The following is a 7,500-nucleotide window of genomic DNA, read 5'->3' as shown; positions in this document are numbered from 1 at the left end:
GCAGACAGACAATGTGTGTTACTCAGTATTGCAGACAGATGGAAATAAACAATCCAGCTATTATAATCATTATAATATATCTGTCTCACTCTTACATAGTGTGTGTGTGTGTGTGTGTGTGTGTGTGTGTCAAGTCAAGTCAAATCAAGAAGTTTTTATTGTCATTACAACCATATATAGCTGTTACAGTACACAGTGACATGAGACGTTTCTCCAGGATCAGGGTGTTACATACAACAAAGACAGAGCTATAAGGACTTAGTAAGTTAGTCCTAGATACATAAAGTGTATCTGTGTAACCTGGTGTACACAGTGTGAGACAAGACAGACAGGACAGAAAGACAAAGACAGTGCAGGAACAAAGATTACAAAAAATGACAAGACAATACACAGAAACAGCACATACCAGTGCAAATACTGTATGTTCAACAATAGTGTGTGCAGAAATACCGGAATGAACACATAGCAGCAGGTCCCTGAGATATTGTAAAGTTTTGTGCAAAACAGCAATCAGTGAGACAGAATGAGCAAATAGCAAAAAGTGTGCAATAAACAGCATGTAAACAGGTTGATGGATGTATAATGTAAGTGTGTGTTTGGTGTAGGTCTGTGCAGTCCATACAGTTGATGTGTGTGTGTGTGTGTGTGTGTGTGAGTGTGTGTGTGTGTTGTGCTCAGTACAGTTCAGTTATTAAGGAGTCTGATGGCTTGTGGGAAGAAACTGTTACACAATCTGTTCGTGAGGCCCAAATGCTTCGGTACCTTTTCCCAGATGGCAGGAGGGTGAAGAGTGTGTGTGAGGGGTGTGTATGGGGTAAAGAGTGTGTGGTGTGAAGAGTGCGTGTGAAGGGTGTGTGGGGTGAAGAGTGTGTGTGAGGGGTGTGTGGTGAAGAGTGTGTGTGTGAGGGGTGTAGAGTGTGTGAGGGGTGTGTGGTGAAGAGTGTGTGTGAGGGGTGTGTGGGGTGAAGAGTGTGTGTGAGGAGTGTGCGTGAGGAGTGTGTGGGGTGAAGAGTGTGTGTGAGGGGTGTGTGGTGAAGAGTGTGTGTGTGGGGTGTGTGTGAGGTCGACAATACTGTCGGCTTTGCAGATGCAGATGCAGCGTGTGGTGTAAATGTCCATGATAGAGGGAAGAGAGACACCAATGATCTTCTCAGATGTCCTCACTCTCCACTGCAGGGTCTTGAGATCTGAGATGGTGCAGTTCCCAAACCAGACAGTGATGCAGCTGCTCAGGATGATCTCAATGGTCCCTCTGTAAAAAGTAGTCAGAATGGGGGGAGGGAGATGTGCCTTTCTCAGCCTTCGTAAGAAGTAGAGACGCTGCTGGACTTTCTTGGTGATGGAGCTGGTGTTGAGTGACCAGGTGAAGTTCTCTGCTAGATGAACACCAAGAAATTTGGTGCTATTGATGATCTCTACAGATGATCCGTCGATGTTCAGAGGAGAGTGGGCGCTCTGTGCTCTCCTGAAGTCAACAAACATCTCTTTAGTTTTATCAACATTCAGAGTGTGTGTTTGTGTGTGTGTTTGTGTGTTTGTGTGTGTGTGTTTGTGTGTGTGTGTGTTTGTGTGTGTGTGTGTTTGATTCAGGTCAGTTGAGGTAAACAGAGCTTTAGCAGTAAGAAGGATCCGTGTGTTTCCTGTGTGACGTTTAAACTGTTCCCCCAACACGAGTGACCTCAACTGGCAAATTAAGGTCCACAAAGCGACACAAACTGTTACCATGGGCAACCAGCCGTAACACACATTCTTTCATACACACACACAAACACACACAATGCTGTAGTCTCTCTCTCTGAGTCTTAACACAAAATTATATAACTTATAACTAAAAGTTACTGATGGATAAGAGGACCTGCTCTCCTTTATTCACACCATCCCTCTTATTCTCTCCATCACACACAATCTGACTTCAGGGTCAGAAAAAGAGAGAGAATTCAAGAGAAATAACAAGAGATAAGTGACAAAAAGTGAGAGAGTAATATGTTGTTTTCACTTGTTAACACCTCCTGATGGTCACCAGTACTACAGTGAGGTGTCACACAGGAGCTGGTCATCAGTACTACAGTGAGGTGTCACACAGGAGCTGGTCATCAGTACAACAGTGAGGTGTCACACAGGAGCTGGTCATCAGTACAATAGTGAGGTGTCACACAGGAGCTGGTCATCAGTACAACAGTGAGGTGTCACACAGGAGCTGGTCATCAGTACAACAGTGAGGTGTCACACAGGAGCTGGTCATCAGTACAACAGTGAGGTGTCACACACAGGAGCTGGTCATCAGTACAACAGTGAGGTGTCACACAGGAGCTGGTCATCAGCACAACAGTGAGGTGTCACACAGGAGCTGGTCATCAGTACAACAGTGAGGTGTCACACAGGAGCTGGTCATCAGTACAACAGTGAGGTGTCACACAGGAGCTGGTCATCAGTACAACAGTGAGGTGTCACACAGGAGCTGGTCATCAGTACAATAGTGAGGTGTCACACAGGAGCTGGTCATCAGTACAACAGTGAGGTGTCACACACAGGAGCTGGTCATCAGTACAACAGTGAGGTGTCATACAGGAGCTGGTCATTAGTACAACAGTGAGGTGTCACACAGGAGCTGGTCATCAGTACAACAGTGAGGTGTCACACAGGAGCTGGTCATCAGTACAACAGTGAGGTGTCACACAGGTGCTGGTCATCAGTACAACAGTGAGGTGTCACACAGGAGCTGGTCATCAGTACAACAGTGAGGTGTCACACAGGAGCTGGTCATCAGTACAACAGTGAGGTGTCACACAGGAGCTGGTCATCAGTACAACAGTGAGGTGTCACACAGGAGCTGGTCATCAGTACAACAGTGAGGTGTCACACAGGAGCTGGTCATCAGTACAACAGTGAGGTGTCACACAGGAGCTGGTCATCAGTACAACAGTGAGGTGTCACACAGGAGCTGGTCATCAGTACAACAGTGAGGTGTCACACAGGAGCTGGTCATCAGTACAACAGTGAGGTGTCACACAGGAGCTGGTCATCTGCCAGAAAAGCCTCACGGCGAACCGAGCGAACGCCCAGTGGGAGGAACGCAGCAGCCCCATCACACCGTGCAATCTGCTGACAGAGCTGAGAATGCCATCAGAATGCAGAGAGAGCAGGAGGTGGGGCAGGGAGGTGGTAAGATGAGGGTGAGAGGGGTGAGAGGTGGTGGTCTGATCCCCATCCTCACCCCCTACTGCCCCAGCGACAGCCAGCAGCACTGACACCACCTGCTCTGAGTCACGACTCAACTTCCAGTGACACACTGGTTTAACTTCAGCCTGTAAAATAAAAATAACTGCTAAATGTAGAATCGAAGCCTGGTGAAGGTAAAGTATGATGTTGTCTCACACACACACACACACACACACACACACTCACACTCACACACACACACACACATCCGCTCATCTTCAACCACAATCCATCTTATTATCCTGGTCATTTCAGCCCTGTGTGTGTGTGTTTGTGTGTGTGTGTGTTTGTGTGTGTGTGTGTGTGTGTGTGTGTGTGTGTGTGTGTGTGTGTGTGTGTGTGTGGTAGAGTTAATGAGATCTATCCATCTTCTCCTCTCTAGTAATTCACTGTGTTTGTGGAGGTTTTTGTTTTTCATATTTTCTGTGGTTCTGATTGGACAAGCAGTTGATTCATCTCAGCGCTCTCCTGTACATCTAATCTGTTTTCAAAGTTTAGAGACAGAGAGAGAGAGAGAGAGAGAGAGAGAGAGAGAGAGAGAGAGAGAGAGAGAGAGAGAGATATGAATGGGCATGAATGAGAAAGAGAGAAACAGACAGAATAAGACATAGAGAATGAGAAAAGCAGGCAGGAGTCAGTGAGAGAGACAGAGGGAAAGAAATATTGAGGGGAAAAAAAGCGTTTGCTTGAAAAAGCAAACAATAAAATGGAACAATAGAAAGTTATGAAGGGGAGAAAAAATATCACAAGAGAAACAAATAAAGATAAGAATAGAGGAAAGGGAGAGAGAGAAAATGATGGAGAGCTCCGTTTGGATGTAAATATTTTTTACTCACCACCTCACTGTGTGTGTGTGTGTGTGTGTGTGTGTGAGAGAGAGAGAGAGACAGAGGTGAAGTGTTATTAATCACAGTGTTTGTTGAACATTGTTGTTAATGATGATTAGAGTGTTATTGAATAATAATTGAGGAGTGTGTTTACGTTCTGTAATCCTCACACACTACTGACACACTAACAAGTCTGTGTAGAACCGTGTAGAAACACCTCCTCTACACCTCTATACCCCCCTCAGAGCAGGTCCATCACATCTCTACACCATGGAGCTGACGAGTGCTCTGAGAGAGCAGAAGAGTCAAAGAGCACAGAGTACAATACAAAAGAGTAGAGTGGAGTAACTGAATTCTCCAATGGAAGTGAAGAGAATGTAGAAGAGTGTAAAGAGATCAGACTATAAGGGGAGTGGAGAAGGTTAGAAGGAGAAAGAATAGATTTAAATACAACTAGATTTGTATAGTGTGTTGCGACAAACTTTGATGTTGGCTTGTCGGAGCAAGTATTCCCAAAGGCCGGTATGCTAGGGTGCCAATACTTTTGCATGTGACGTCATCCGAACAGCCGTGACGCAGTTCCCCTCACTGCTCTGAAAGGCCAGTCGATACACAGATTTAAAACTTTGTCCACAGTAACAGTGTAAAGGGAACTTCTGACCAGGGTCTACAACATGGCTCTAAAGCTATAGGAGAAGTTTCTACATAAACAAAACAGAATGTTGGCTTTTACAAGCAACATAATAAATAGGGGAAGGAGTAAAGAGAGGCAGACAGGAAGTGATGTCACTCATCACAGTGTTTAGGCAAGTAGTTTAATTGGAATCTGTGTGTGTGTTTATAAGAACATAAAGAAACAGTAGAGCTTTAGATATATAGATATATGTATATATATATATATATATATAGAGAGAGAGATATGTATAGAGATGTATAGATACATATATAGATGAGTGTTTATTACAGTACACAATCTCACACATGAGGACACACACAACGTCTGGATGGAGTAATCTCTATTCCACACACTCGTTTATTCCCCATGCTCCATCCGTATCAGAAAACACTCCACCACCAACACGAGAACAAAAGAGTGCTGCGCTTTGTACATTCTGTGTGTGTGTGTGTGTGTGTGTGTGTGTGTGTGTGTGTGTGTGTGCGTGTGCTAAAGGGCTCAGATTAGTCATATTACAACCAAAGAATCACAGAGACATAAATAAAGAAAAAATAAGAATGTCAGAGATGTAAACATAAAAAGGGTTACTTAAAAACCCCAAAGACCCCAATGACCCCAATGACCCCTCATAACTCTTCCATCCTCTCAAACAGTTATCATCTCTCCTGAAATATTGAAAGGGTCACGGGGTGAAAGATGGGGATAGGGTGTGTCTGAGAGAGATGGGTGTGTCTGAGAGAGATGGGTGTGTCTGAGAGAGATGGGTGTGTCTGAGAGAGATGAGTGTGTCTGAGAGAGATGGGTGTGTCTGAGAGAGATGAGTGTGTCTGACAGAGATGGGTGTGTCTGAGAGAGAGATGGGCGTGTCTGAGAGAGATGGGTTTGTCTGACAGAGATGGGCGTGTCTGAGAGAGATGGGTGTGTCTGACAGAGATGGGCGTGTCTGAGAGAGATGAGTGTGTCTGAGAGAGATGGGTGTCTGAGAGAGAGATGGGTGTGTCTGAGAGAGAGATGGGTGTGTCTGAGAGAGATGGGTGTGTCTGAGAGAGAAAGAGATGGGCGTGTCTGAGAGAGAGATGGGCGTGTCTGAGAGAGATGGGTGTGTCTGAGAGAGAAAGAGATGGGTGTGTCTGAGAGAGATGGGTGTGTCTGACAGAGATGGGTGTGGCTGAGAGAGAGATGGGCGTGTCTGAGAGAGATGGGTGTGTCTGAGAGAGAAAGAGATGGGTGTGTCTGAGAGAGATGGGCGTGTCTGAGAGAGATGGGTTTGTCTGACAGAGATGGGCGTGTCTGAGAGAGATGGGTGTGTCTGAGAGAGAAAGAGATGGGCGTGTCTAAGAGAGAGATGGGCATGTCTGAGAGAGATGGGTGTGTCTGAGAGAGAAAGAGATGGGTGTGTCTGAGAGAGAGATGGGCGTGTCTGAGAGAGATGGGTGTGTCTGAGAGAGATGAGTGTGTCTGAGAGAGATGGGTGTGTCTGAGAGAGATGAGTGTGTCTAAGAGAGATGGGTGTGTCTGAGAGAGATGGGCGTGTCTGAGAGAGATGAGTGTGTCTAAGAGAGATGGGTGTGTCTGAGAGAGAAAGAGATGGGTGTGTCTGAGAGAGAGATGGGTGTGTCTGAGAGAGATGAGTGTGTCTGAGAGAGATGGGTGTGTCTGAGAGAGATGAGTGTGTCTAAGAGAGATGGGTGTGTCTGAGAGAGATGGGTGTGTCTGAGAGAGATGAGTGTGTCTAAGAGAGATGGGTGTGTCTGAGAGAGAAAGAGATGGGTGTGTCTGAGAGAGAGATGGGCGTGTCTGAGAGAGATGGGTGTGTCTGAGAGAGAAAGAGATGGGCGTGTCTGAGAGAGAGATGGGCATGTCTGAGAGAGATGGGTGTGTCTGAGAGAGAAAGAGATGGGTGTGTCTGAGAGAGAGATGGGCGTGTCTGAGAGAGAGTAAGTGAGCAATTCGAGCTCCATCACATAAACAGTCAGTAAACACAGGAGCTGTTCCTCAGTCATGTGAGTGGAGCACTGAGGCTCCCTGGGTGAGTTATTCTGTTACATTTATGATGTCATAGAGTTCTGAGTGAATCTACAGCCTCCTCTACCTGAGACTGCTTTACATTGACTCCGCCCTCTGCATGCATACACACAGTGTTTAATCTAAATACTGAAGTGTGTCACTTTTAATCCTCAATATGAACTAAAGTCTGTCTAAAAACATCTGAACATCTGAGTGTATCTTCATGAGCCAGTTTCTGCATGGATCAGGAAGAGGAGCAGCTCAGAAACAAACACCACCTATAATGACCAAGCTGATTAAACTGTGATGATTTATACTAAAGGCACCAGGAAAATGAGATAACAAAGCAATTATCAAACTAAACCCAGAGAAATCTCAGACTCAAACATCCTGGGAAAAAATCTCTCATCTGTATTCTTCCATGACTGGAAACCTTGTCTATAAACATCTCACTGGATCTCTCTCTCTCTAGAGACAACTAAAGGAGAGAGAGAGAGAGAGAGAGAGAGAGAGAGAGAGAGAGAGAGAAATGGAAAATGCAAAAAAAAGAAAAATAGAAAAAGGCAGAATAATCAGATAGAGAGACATTTTAGACTGCACTTTGTGTGTGTGTGTGTGTGTGAGAGAGAGAGAGAGAGAGAGAGAGAGAGAGCTAAAGGGCTCAGATTAGTCACTTTGTGGTCCGACAGAAAGACAGATTTTACAGAGAGTTAAACGGTGCTTTTTTTTCCACCTTTTTGTTTTTTTTCCATCTTTATCACTCCACATTGT

General features: G+C 45.3%; 1 protein-coding gene across 1 annotated transcript in view; it reads right to left on the bottom strand.

The window, feature by feature from the left end:
- Positions 1 to 7,340: 7,340 nt before the first annotated feature.
- The window catches only part of pcdh10a (protocadherin 10a), a 10,594-nt gene continuing 10,434 nt past the window's right edge, over positions 7,341 to 7,500 (bottom strand). The window contains exon 5 of the mRNA XM_060892581.1: positions 7,341 to 7,500. This exon is cut by the window's right edge and continues 241 nt beyond it. The gene's annotated coding sequence lies outside the window, so the exon portion shown is untranslated.

This window comes from Tachysurus vachellii, chromosome 2 (assembly GCF_030014155.1).
Source record: "Tachysurus vachellii isolate PV-2020 chromosome 2, HZAU_Pvac_v1, whole genome shotgun sequence".
NCBI classification, from domain to species: Eukaryota; Metazoa; Chordata; class Actinopteri; order Siluriformes; family Bagridae; genus Tachysurus; species Tachysurus vachellii.
Note: the sequence above shows the minus strand (reverse complement) of the source record. Positions and strands in the feature narration are given on the sequence as shown.